This window comes from Microchirus variegatus (assembly GCF_963457635.1).
Source record: "Microchirus variegatus genome assembly, chromosome: 3".
NCBI classification, from domain to species: Eukaryota; Metazoa; Chordata; class Actinopteri; order Pleuronectiformes; family Soleidae; genus Microchirus; species Microchirus variegatus.
The window spans coordinates 18,372,827-18,386,562 of NC_139804.1; the positions used below are offsets into that span (position 1 = coordinate 18,372,827).

The 13,736-nt window shown below is 40.7% G+C and overlaps 1 protein-coding gene across 1 annotated transcript in view; it reads right to left on the bottom strand.

Moving 5' to 3' along the window:
- The window catches only part of phldb1b (pleckstrin homology-like domain, family B, member 1b), a gene marked incomplete at its 5' end in the record, with an annotated part of 93,219 nt that overhangs the window by 70,046 nt on the left and 9,437 nt on the right, over window positions 1–13,736 (bottom strand).

Genomic DNA, 13,736 nt, shown 5'->3' on the forward strand with positions numbered 1-13,736 from the left:
TATGTCATTATTCTCAGTTTGTGCTTAAAGTTTCTACATGAAAACCTACACCCTGGCTGTTTTTCCATTAGGACTTCTGCTGAAACAGTTCAGCACATGATGCCTGCCTCCAGAAAGCAAGACCCTTGCATAAAGTACATAAAAGCCTTATTCTAAGGCTAATGTATTTTGATCAGAAATCCGTTATACACTAATGCATACTTATCAGTAGTATGTTTCATTTCTGTCAATATCCTCCTAAATGTTACTCATTGGACCATTAAATTATTACGACAGGGATTGTTTATAAAAGTACAGAACTAAACTGGGTTATTTTCTCCTTTCATGTACCAGTCACCACCGATATGAAGTATCAGCGCCACATTTTTCCAAACCATATTATAGTCAGTTATTTAAAACACACAAGTATCTCTTCTCCTCCTCCTCCTCCTCCCTTTTCCCCTTCTTCATCAAAACCCACTGACCCTGACCCAGGATAAGCATATCAGGATTCTTCCAAGAACCAGTGGTTCACAAACATCTCAGTATTAATTCTGTTAAAGGCTGACCTCAGCAAAATGAACTGCTGCAGACTCAGAGATCATTTTAATCGACGGCCGTGTTTCCTCCTCTCTTTCCAACAGGAAAATATGACACATTGCCATTTACATAATTGCACCGCATGAAGTCATATGGGAAAGGTCGGGCAAGATTGGTGAGAGGGATTGGAGTCATAGCAAAGACAATGAGTGGAGTGTGTGCGTGTATATGTGATTTGTGAAATCCCCCCAGTTAATCAGTTAGATTGGTATCCCGATCAGTGTGAGAATGATTTCTTCCCTTACACTGTAGTAACTATTCTGCTAATTACAGAGAGTGCATTCTTTTTCAGCCCAGCACTATACTCCACAGTCACTCTGCTTAAAACAACCAAAAAAAACTAACCAGAACAATGTATTCATAGCTATATTAAAATAAATTAGGTTTTTTAATCAATTATATTACCTGTACAACTTTCCTTACATCGTGGGGGAGAAAGGACCAATGTTGTACTGTGAATATATTCATTTCCCTCCGACAAGGACACTATAACCCCATTCACTAAATAACTGCGGATACCTAAGTGGATTAAAGAGCACATTCTGTAAAGCAAACACCTGGACCAGATGAATTCAAGGTGACAATGTATACATAGTTCTTGACGGTCAGGAAAATATAAAGGACACAGGTTGTTTTTTTCCCTTTAAACATAAGATTTCATCATTTAAGGGTGTGCTAATAACAAAAAACTGTTGTAAAATGTTTAAGTACAGTTATTGCACGTAAGATTGTTAATATAGACACTTAAATTAACATTGTCATTGTTTCTTTTGCTTGATGAATTACTCAATTAGTCAATTGATTATCAATGTGTTGGGGTCAAGTACGTGTCAATTGATCTTTCAATGAAGCGACTAATGGTTTCAGCACTTAAGAAGAATTTTAATGAATGCACCATAAGAAAAGGCGAATATGGAACATACGGAGGTAAAGGCTCATGGGTATTATAGTAGATAATATAGTAGAGTATAGTGGTCTTTATTAGGAAAAATAAAAAAATCTTAATAAAGGAACAACTACTAACTTAATACTAGAGCTGTCAAGAATAATCATGTTAAAACCTTGGGCTGAGTATTTATTTGGGACCATTCAGGCCAATCAGCATTAATGCCACATCATGCCTCAAGGGTTCTGCGGCATTTAAACGAGAAATGGTTGGCAGCCCTGGACCCGATCTGAAATGTGCTTGTGGACAAAATATTCCATCATCTGTGGTGCGACCACATTAAATCTTTCCAGTGCGTCGGCCTGGCCTCAAGTACATTTCCCAGAAGATTAGATCAGAGGAATCAGAGGTGGTCAGAGCAAGAACGCTTCACATTCTACCACAGTGAGTTCATATGGAGTCAGCAGAGATTGCTTTAAGTGTTAACTTTTCTCATCATTTGTTGCATATGAAATACCAGAAATGCCCAGATACAATTTTCCACATATTTTCCAGAGGTCAAAACAGCTGATGTGATATCTCCTGAATCAGGTTTGTTGTGAAAGTAGTGCACTGAGGTTTTTTTTGTAATTTCTACCTTTTGATGGAATGGGGGTTAACCTTGTTCTAGACCACATGTGCTTTAATCAGCAATTCAGTTACACTTACTTCTGTGCTGAGTGCTGCTTGGAAAACAACTGAGCAAATTACAAAAAGCATTGGTGGTGGGATTAACAATTGGGACATTTTCACCCACTCTGTAGCCACACAAACAGCTCAAGAAATACTATCATTTCACTAAAGTATGGATGAGACTTTAACAGGTTGTTGAGAGTTGGCTTACAAATCAAATATTTCTTACATCGATTTGGCAGCAATGTTCAGTCAACATGACGTACATGAACTATGAGCTAACAAATACTTCGGACAACCTCAATTCTATTGCTGCTAACACATGCTACTGCTAACAGCCTCGGTGCCCAATGCCATTGCTGCTAACAAATGCTACCACTTACAACCTCTATATCAACTAATTCCAGTGCTGATAACAAATGCTAATGCTAATAGCTTCTTTGCCCACTGACAATGTCATTGCTGCTAACAAATGCTACCACTAATAGCCTCAATATCAACTGACAATTCCATTGCTGCTAAAAAAAAATGCTACTGCTAACAGCCTCTGTGCCCACTGACAATGTCATTGCTGCTAACAAATGCTACCACTAACAGCCTCTATATCAACTGACAATTCCATTGCTGCTAACATATGCTACCGCTAACAGCCTCTGTGTCCACTGACAATGTCGTTACTGCTACTAACATATGCTATTGCTAATGTTGACTGTATCACCTTAAAACTGGCCAGACAAATAATTTGGTCATGAACTAATTAGTCACCATTTCAGCTGCTTTCAGACATAAGCTGAACCCTGAACATTTGCCTGAAATATCCACAAATGTTGCTCCAAACATTTCTGGAACATTTCCAGCACACACAGTCAGAATTTCAGAGTAAGCTAATCTTAGAACATCAGCATCAGAGGAAATCTTGCTTCCTGAGGCCTAATTGAAAGTCACATGTAAACCCTGAGGCATCACTCCACTCCTCTCAGCCGAAATGCATTCTCCTCACCAAGTAGTAACCATTAGCATTTTATCCACTATTAGTTAACTATGACGGAAAATTTGGCAATGTTATGATTTCTGTTGTGGTTCGTGACAAAGTCATTGCAACTAAACCCACGTCAGTTAAGTGGCAGAGGAGGTGCAGACAAAGAGATGCCCACAAACATGGCTGACAGTTGCTATGGAAAGCTGATGGTTTACAGCCTCAGCAAAGGCCAGAGAGTCAAGCCCACCAGTTAATCAATGACTGCCTTTCACTGAGCCAGTGCCCGTCAAACACAGATGCACATACCAGAGGAAGATAGGGGACTGGTTTTAAAAGGAGTGTACAAGGAACAGCAGGAGGAGGAGGAGAAGGAGGAGGCAATGTCTAACCCCGCAATCACGTCATGGAGGATAAAACATCTGAACTAATACAAGGTTGGGAGAAATGGTTTGGAGGAAGTGATCACAGGATAAATCCACTAAAATGCTCCGACTCATCAACAACATTCTTCAATGTGAAAGAACAGGTCAGTGTCTTGAAGCCTTTTTCAGGTGGAACATTGATACAGATGTTTATGGTCGAAATGGAACTTTTTCGAAACACCGACGTCAACAAGATGTCTGCTTTTAGATGGATATAGAGGTTACTTCTCCTCTGTGTGACTTTGTTAATAACTTCCATTAAACACCTATCCTACCTCCTATGTGATAATCTCTCTGGTCTTGTACCAGGCTGGTCTCAACCAGTCCTCCCTTGGATGCAATAACGGCACAAATGACATCATTTCTGGTTCCCTCATGAAAGATGCACTACGGCATACATAATCCGAGCTTTTACCCTAAAGTGTGACCAATGGGAAAGTCTCCCCAACAAATTGCCTTTACGTCAACTATAGTAACACACAAGATTATACTGGTTTGGTTATGTTATGGCATAAAAATGACTTTCTTGTGTTTAGGAAAACACTGCAATTTGGGTAAATAAGTGTTCTACTCTCCAAAGCCAGAGGAGACATGATACAACTGTTTACACAGTGCGAGTCGGCAGTAAACTCAGCTTTACAGTAGGTCTACCATTAGTGGAATGCCCCTTTAAAACATTCCTTCCAGTTCCCATCCCTGCTGCTCCCAGCATCCACCTCCCACAGACAGATGCAGTCTGCAGCAGAGCCATCATCTGCCGTCTCCAGTGGACACTCAACACAGAAACAGTCGGAGGCTGGTTACTGCATGTCCGAACAGATGTTCGCTGCCCACCCACCCCCATCCACTCCACTCCTGCTCCTTTTGTCAGAACTAACGAGAGCCAATCCCCTGCTGTTAAACATGCTTCCACAGGCAGATGGCTGCGGGCCTGGTGCTGTTGAGTCAGTATTGGACCAAACTACGTCAGCTGTTTGGGGTTTTTCTTTCAAACTCAGGTGAAAATTCTTGTTAACAAAGATGCTGCAGGAAACTTAAAGCAAGTCATGTATGGAAACAAATATGAATTGACAAGTGTAACTATAATGTGATGATGTGTATCTATACAGATACCCACAATTATCATGGCTGTCTTGTTTAAATGTACGGAAGGAAGGATTTTTTTTCCAGCATTATTGATCAATTATTCCACAACAATCTTTCAGCATAATGTAAATCAAGTGATATAAAACACAATAACACTTCCGTCATCAGATGACTGATGAGCAGAGTTAAGGAGAGAGAGCTGCGATCCAAAAATGTTAGTATTTTAATCACTAACAGATGAAACTCTGATCCCGCAAAGCTACCTACCGCAGCTTTAATTAAACTTGCGAGGGTGTGAGCTTAATGCGTCCTATCAAAACACTCCTTTCTGATAGTTATAGACACTTTACTCACCATTCATATATTGTTGTTGTTAAAAATTGTACAACTTTTATTAAGACTTATTAAGACATTTACAATGCAAACACATAAGCTGGGTTGAAAAATGCTTCAACTCACTCACCACTCCCAACCAATGATTTACTGATCAGTGAGCAGTAGACACCTCTAAATCCTTGTGTGTGTGTCTATAAATTCTGCAGAGGAATTTGGAATTTTGCAGTGCACTAAATGTCATGCATAACTGCATATTCATACATTTCAAAACAATTACTCACAAATAAAATACCATAGGGTAAATATAGTACATCAAATATAATAGTGGTGACCGGTGGATGAGGTAAACATGTTAAGCAGCTTGAGTGTGCAGTGAGTTAGTAAATTATTGTAGGATGGATGGATCCGATTTGTGGTGCCCAGTTATAGAGGTTTCTAGATCTCATGTCACCTAGTGCTGCACATGGGAAGTGATTTGTTTTATTTCAAGACAGAAAAATTGTGCTCGTAAAGTGAAGACGGCTGCAAATACGTTGGAGTATGACTGAAAACACAAAGAAAAAATCTGAGATTCTCCTGCTTAAAAAACATGCTTCATATGAGAGAGTATACAAGTGATGACTTGATATCAAGTCATTGCTTCTTGATAATAAAGTCAGGGTGAAACTGAGACAACAGGGTCTTTTCCAGAATGGATGAAACCTCTTCCTATGAATACATTTCCATGAACCATTTGGAGGGAAACTTATTGGGAACTGTAAAGATTTCATGACATAGACCTCTGGTGTGGACACAACCCTGGTCTTATCAAAGGCACTGTTGTATTTGTAGTATTTAACCACCCACTGCCTTGACCTTGGTGTATTCAGAGGATGTGCGTTCAAAGACTGTGAAGGAAAAAAAAACATGCAGGAACACACACACACACACACTGACCCAGCGTATGCACACCAGCTGTTGCCAGTGTTGCTTGCTCTCGCTGCACTGTAATGCCCTCATCATCTGTCTTCCTTGCACATGTCTGACCTGCGCTGTGGGCCTGCTGGGAGCCTACATCACATCTGCACAACCTGGTGAGCGTTTCAACATCCTCTCCTGACAATGGGGTCAACACAATGTGTCACAAATGACAGATATTAAGACAGTGCAGCAGCAGAGACAGCAGATTGACCATATTTTAAAGCAGAGAAAGAGAGACTATATGTGTGCATGTGTGTGCGTGTGTGTCGTAAGATCAGCAATAGGTTCCCAGAGGTTTAAACTGGCTAATATGAGCAGAACCCAGTGACCTAGAGGCTTCTGGTGAAGCAGAATGCACAAAAGGAAAGCTCTCTTCTATTCCAGGTACCAGCCCTGATTAGGTCACAGTGGCAACATAGCTATGTAACAGTAGACAGACACATTAGAGTCTGGTTATGCCAGAGTGGAAGGCAGGGGGAGGAGGAGGCTACAGATCTGACAGACTTGTATGTTTGTAATCTATATAGAGATCTCACATGGAGCTGCTAGGAACTGGGTGGTAGGAGACAGCAAAGTTGGAGCAGGTGTACATGGTGCATGTGTGGAATGACAAAAACCAAACTCCATTGTAAAAGACACTCTTAATATTTTCCTTTTCTTGCATGCAGACAAATCCTGTTGATGCAAGTACGGATCAAACATGTGATTCTTGTCAAATCCAAGCTTGGAGGGAACTCGGCATTAAAAAAAACCCGAATCAGAACTTAAACTTAACAGAATCGAAACTTTCGTGATTTGTCAACACAGCTTACCAACACCCAAGTGAGTCAGACGTTGCCGTGACCAAGTGAGTGTTAAATATAGTTAATTATTTATAAGCTGGGCAAGTAATGTTTGTTAGATACATGCCGAACTGGAGATAATGTGGTATTTAATTCCAAAACGTAAATTACGTTCTGGTATATGCGCAGTTTTGCCAAATATGAAATGTAACAATACTTTTTATAAGGATGTTCAAAGCGGGTTTGGTAAAGGCTTGCACAGTGACAGGGACACATTAAAAGTGGGTAAATACAGTATGTATTTACTACACTGACGAGAGAGAAACGTCTGGGAGTCACACGAAGTGACCCACAGGAACCAAGCGCTGGGTCTTGTCCGCAGTTTCGCTTCAGTCAACCACAGGTTTAAAAAAGTACAATCCTCGCATTATTCGCCCAAAGCGAACACACAGTGACAAACAGAAGAGCGAGTAAACACAGAAACGACTTACTTTAACTCCTGTGAATGAAAGTTATCTCCCTTTCCGCTGTTTTCATCGCCTCGACTCCTTTAAATAAACCACGTGTGGTGGGGTTTTTTTCCCCTCGTTTCTGCGTCTTATAATGGAACAGCGGCAGCGTTTATGAGGGTTTTTGTCCCGAGACGCGCTTTTGTTATGATAATCCACAGAAGCGCACACTCACTAATATATTCACAAAGAGAGCTGTCCGCTGGGCCACTTGTTACAACACGACTCCATCCGCGGATGCCTTGGTATATTCCACTTCATTCAAACCAGTGCGGGACTTTACAGTCGGTGTGATCTGTGTCCATTGTCTCGTTGTCCCGCTATTCACACAAAGTGAAGACGCTGCTGTGTCTGTCTGTCTGTCTGTCTGTCTGATTGCCTGCCTCACTGACTGACTCGCTGTCTGACTGATTCCCGGGGCTTCTGTGGAGGAAACAGCTGGCTCACAGTCACCTCTCACTGCTGTCAGAGAGAGAGAGAGAGAGAGAGAGAGAGAGAGAGAGAGAGAGAGAGAGAGAGAGAGAGAGAGAGAGAGAGAGAGAGAGAGAAACCAGAGAGGAGGAGGAGCAGGAGGATGAAAGAAGGTGGAGATCCTGATCTGATCCTGAGTCAGAACTAAGGGGAGGGAGGGAGGGAGAGAGAGTGAGAGAGGTGGAGTGGTTGGGTGGGGGTTTATGAAGAGAGAGCTGCCGCTGAAACACCAGAGGTGGAAAAAGTACGAAAATATTGTACTCAAGAAAAAGTACCAATACTTTGATGAAATATTACTCAAGTAGAAGTAAAAAATAGTTCATTTGAAATGTACTTTAAGTAAAAGTTACTTGGTTACTTTGCGCGGCAATACATACTCAAGTAAAATACAAAATCCTGATTTTAAATTGTACTTAAAAATACAAAATACACTAAAAAAGTATTCAATGCAGTAACTTGAGTAAATGTATTTCGTTACTTTCCACCTCTGTGAAACACACCAACTTCTGTGACAGGATGAACTGACTGAGAGTTGTTTTTTTTCCCATAAAACTAAATAAATGTTTGCCATAGAAAGACTATAACACAACACAACACAACTGCTTTAAAATTAAAGCTGCAGTGTGCAACTTTTATTTTTGATGTCTTTATTCTGCCTCTGTTTGGCCTTAGTGAACAGAAACAGATTTCAAGTAGAAAAGCACTCGGAGAGCACAGACATCTGCCAAGACAGCTCAGTCCCCCACAAAATAGCAATTAAAATAGTGATAGCCTCTATGGATCACACCCAAAATGTAATTATTTGTTCCTGGTCCCATTGCGGACTGAAAATGTCATTCAAATCCGTCCACGACTTCGAGTTATGTTGCTCACAGACAAACGGACAGACAAACTAACTAACTCTAGTGAAAACATATACCTTCTTGGTGGAGGTCAATTATTACAATTCCTCACATAATAACCCACATGCTAATGAAAAAATCAACTCACCTCCTTATTGACTTCACCAAGGGAACTATAGGAATTGAGGACTTATGAATATCAAATAGCCACCAGGGGGCAACTCCACTGTTTGCAAAACAAATGTGCTTCTCAATTGATTTATAACATCAGTAAATATTTTCCTGATGAATTATTGGTCCCGATTGCTAGTTTGAGGTATTCTTTAAGAGAACATCTTGTCTGTTTTGTAAATTCTGTTCCAGTTTAAAACAGTTATGGCTCAACTCCGTTTTCCTTTAGTGATAGTACCTGGCACCTGGTGTTGGAGCTGAGCTAATACTAAAATGTGCATTAACAGACTAATTGGTCAGAGAGTGTTGTCACTGGAAGAGTCATGAGCGTGATAGACATTAGAATCAAAGTGAACAATGCGGAACTGTAGATCGTTTCTAAAATCTCAGTATTTAACAGAGCAGTCTGGTGTATTTAGTGCTGAGAGCCGGCGATCAGGAACCGAATCACAATCCTGTTCAGCCGTATTTCAGTTCAGTGACTGTGTCAGATGGAGTCTGTGCTCCAGTCATGCATGCTAACCTGAAGTAATGAGCGGTTCTGTGAATAAACCTTTTTAATGAACTGATTCTAATGATGTTTTGTGATCAATAAGCTTTTATGGATTTAGTGATCAGTTCAGTCTGTTATGCTTTGGAAACATTCATGGTTATCTGCCATTGTCAATAAAACTGATTTAAATTTGACAGCACAAAAGAGTGAGCGAGCATGCCAAGCTCTCCCTCCCTCCCTCTCTTTCTCATATTTGACTTTATTGCTAAAGAACAAAGGTGAAGCCGTGCGTGCTGCCAGACATTATTTAGCCTGCAGTGAGCCATAAAAACACACATTAAAGGAAACATTTGTGATAAGAGTTCCCTGGAAACACATTAGCATCTGCAGTAAATGTTGTGAGCGGCATCAGATCATTGTCTGAAGTCTCACAGATGATATAATACTACTGTTATATTTTCTTTTTAATCACTCCTACAGAGGCAACACACATCAAAGTGATAGTTTCGTTTTATTATTATTATTAGAAATGTAACTGTGAGACAGCCAGTGGTGATATTAAAGGGAGAAGACTAATAATAAGTCACAATTTGATTTGAAAAATGGATTTCTTTAAAGCTACCATAGAGTGGTCCTATTGCACATTATATATGTTAGTTATGTACTTACATACATTAACTTGTTTTTATGGTCAAAAACCTCCTAGTTGCTGCAAACGAGCCGATAGAAATCTCTCCTCACTGAAGCTCTCGTCAGCCGCGCTGTTTCAGACCGAAATCTCACCCCCTGACAGAAGACAGAACTGTGTTGTGATTGGCCAGGTACCTGGAAGTTACGTAATTAGCACACCAGCTCTCAGAAGCGCAGCTCCCCCCTCTGGAATGGTGGATGCACTGCTACTCATTATCAAAACATTGTTTTAACAGTGTTTAAAAATAGCTTTGTCACGACTCCCCGCCGCGGTCCCTTTTATGACTTTGACGCGGAGTCAGACACAGAGTCAGAAAACACTGTTGCAAGTGAAACACCTCCACAACAGACGTTGTTCTTCTTCTTCTGCGGTTCAATGTACGCAACCGGATGTGCCCAGACTATTGCCCGGAGCAGGAGGATCTGCAGATGGGATCCTTAAGTAACGACCAGGCTCTTTCGGACCGCTTGCAGAGCCCGAGAATACAACAAATCACAACATTCTCAGCAGTGGTGGAACTGTTTGTTTCAAAACTTTAGGGCTTCATAAACGGGGTAATGGCGCAGATACACACCAAATAACATGCATGGATCATACATTTCCCATAATGCAACTCAGTATATTTATAATCTTCCTGCCTGGTAACCATTCACATTTTCCAAACTCTACCATGAATGAGTTGCTTTAAACTAAATGTTCCCTACTTTATTATGTATCCAAGATCTTTCATTGCCAGTGGAATGTTAGATGTTGATCCAGCACCTAGCTTTTCTTCTTCTTCCCCTAAATTAATGCTGATATTTATGTGTGAGCACACCTTTGCTCTTGTGTGCTTCCTAACAAGCTGAATCACCGCTGGCTTTAGTTTGTTCATGCCCTTTCACTGCTGGGATTTCCCCTCCAGCGGCTCCTCTGATATATATTGTAAATCCTGCAGGATTACCACCAAACACATGCTGAACACATTTTTCATTTTGTAACAATACCAACTTGTTGTAGCTTGATTTTTATATAAACTGTAAAGCCGACGTGAGGCCTATAAACTATTCATCTACCAGGTGAAGACACACAGGAAGCAGACAGATTTACCTATGACACACATCAGTGTCTTCTTGACTATGATGGACGTGATGTGATAATGTATCACTTAATGGGAGTGGCACGTGAGCAGGAACGTCTGATGTGCTTCCTGCTTTCATTTGTATCAGCCTACATTAACACTAAATCATACACACAGACTCAGACTGTATACAGGAGGAGCCTGACAGTGAGTGAACTCTGCTTTACCCTCACACTGATGCCTCAACCTGAAACCCCCTCTGGGGCCAAAGTCGGATCTGTCTGGGGTAGAAGGGGCAGTATAAATAGCACGCTGTCGCCTCTCAGGTTACCGAGCCAGAGACCAGGTTGAAATAGCAAAAGACAGAGCGGACACACTGACGGACTACACACATGACAGTCATGCTGCAAACTGGAGACTGTGTGCAGAGAACATATAGAAAGCAATTATCAGTTCATGTTTGTGCTATTACTATTTCATTGTAAGGCCACAGACATTTGCTGTTTAGCCAAAAATCATGCATTTCTAAATGACCTATATTATAGGGTAATAATAGCAATGCAGGGTTCCTTGAATTATTCTAAGGTATGTCTCTGAAAACTAAATTTGTGTTTGATACCCTTGAAAATAAAATAAATGATATTTTCCTCTTCTTCAGCCTCTGTCAATTCTGTATTAGTGTTTTGTCACTTCACATCACTGTTGTAAACTGGTCTCTTCCTCAGACCAGAGAGCACAGAGAAAACATTTCCAGGTCACAGGAGTGGTTAGTCCATTGCTGCCTACATCAACAACTTAAATTGTGCTCCTTTGTGACTTCAGTGTATAAAATCCTTTTACAGATTTGCTGAAGGAATACAACATTCCCAAATGAGACAGGAGTAGACCAGCAACCTCCATGTCCTTGGAGCTGGTTTACCTATAGGCCAGCAAAGGCGAAGGTTTGCGTATGGACGAATATTTGGAGAAAGCCAAATTTTCCCTACCAATATTAGAGACAGGGCAATGTGTACGTGTGGGAATTTCTTACAAGTCACAGATGAGACAAGAGAGAGAGAGAGAGCTGACAACACAGTGGTGAGTTTTTAGGGCCACACCTAGGTTTATGGTCGCTGTAGTGTGCCGAGTGATTGTTACAACGTTACAAAAAGACGATGGTTTTTGAGGGATCGCTTTGTGAAAGTTGGTTTACTACTCTTACTAAGCAGCGTACTTTACTTACGCCATCTCTACTGTCGTTAATTTTGTGTGTTTATGGCGCGTGTTCTGTCTCACTTATTGATAGAAAGGCACCACTAAACAGTAAAATACACTTTGTAACAACTCTGCTAAAGTCGTATAGAGATACAGTGCGTGTCGCCATGTTGGATAATGACGTTTATCCGACAGCACACTTGACTTCCTGCTTATTCACTGAATATTTTGGTTGTACGCCCCCCTGCTGTTGAGGCGAATTCTGCAACGAACAACACGTTGAGCATAAACAACTCACGCGCAAGCATAAACAAGGCTTTAATCGCCTCCACCAGTCTTGTAACAAACCCTGTGCTCTTGTAGGCCAGGCTGTGGAGGTGACACACTGTTGCCCCCAGGTCACGTCATGCCATCAACACTTCAACATACATAGTTATGTATATTTATTATATAATGATGTATATCGTGATATGTCACGTAAAAATGTTTAGAAGTATTACTGTCAACATGATCATTAAAATTGTTATTCTGTCTCTGTACTGCCCCTACTGTCCATGTGAGTATTGCATCTTACACATGTGTTGCAATAATTTCAATGTGCCACACAGATGTAGGGTCAACGATGCAGCCACCAGGAGTAAGTAACAGACTATCGAAGATTCTTTGAGTTTAAGTTAGGGACAGACATAAATAAGAATTATATTCTTCTCACTGCTCCTTTCCGAACATGAGCAACAACAACAAAACACTACAGTGTGTGATGACACATCCACAGAGAGGGAATTTCACTTCCTGTACAGACAGTGAGTAATAATGAGTTGTACTTTGAACTCACTTCAGGTCTACACACTCACATCCATCCCTCTCTCAGGGGCTCTGAGGTAAACTTCTGAGTTTTTATGACTTAAGTAAAACAGATACGGTTTCTACAGTTGTAACTTCCCCTCTGATTTGTTAATGATGGAAAACTCTCTCCTGTCAAACTGTCATAATATGCAAACCTTTTCTGATGTATGACGACATATTACACGTATTAATATATTTCAGGCTATTTATCAGTTAGAAATAATGTTGTAAAGATACACAAGTTGTCGATCCACTGCTGCCTCCAACAATATGTTTAAATGTGTTATTCCATCAGGGAGAAGTTTTAAATCTCCTTGTTCAGAAGTACCTAAGTGATAACAAACCAGCAGCTTCTATGTCCTTGTGATTTAAAAACACATATATCCATATTTGTTGACCTTGGTGTCACAGAGTGAGAAGTTTACAGTCAGAAAAGGCTACTCACATAAACAATCCTTTATATTTAAAATGTGGAATCCACAGGAACATTTAGCTAAAATCTCCACACATTAAGATCCACCAAGCGCCACAGCAGATTTTAAATCAATATATCTCACTCTCTTCCTCTGGTTTCCCTCGATATCCGAATGCCTGAGCACAGCAGAGCTCACTCTGTTAACTCATTAACACAGAAATCTCTGGCGGTTCTTCAATCGATGCCTATTTAAAAGCACACACTGTGCGTTTTATACTGAGCAGACCTGCTGGCTCTTGAGCATCGTTTTCATTGACCAGGCACAGAGCCAATGGATTGATC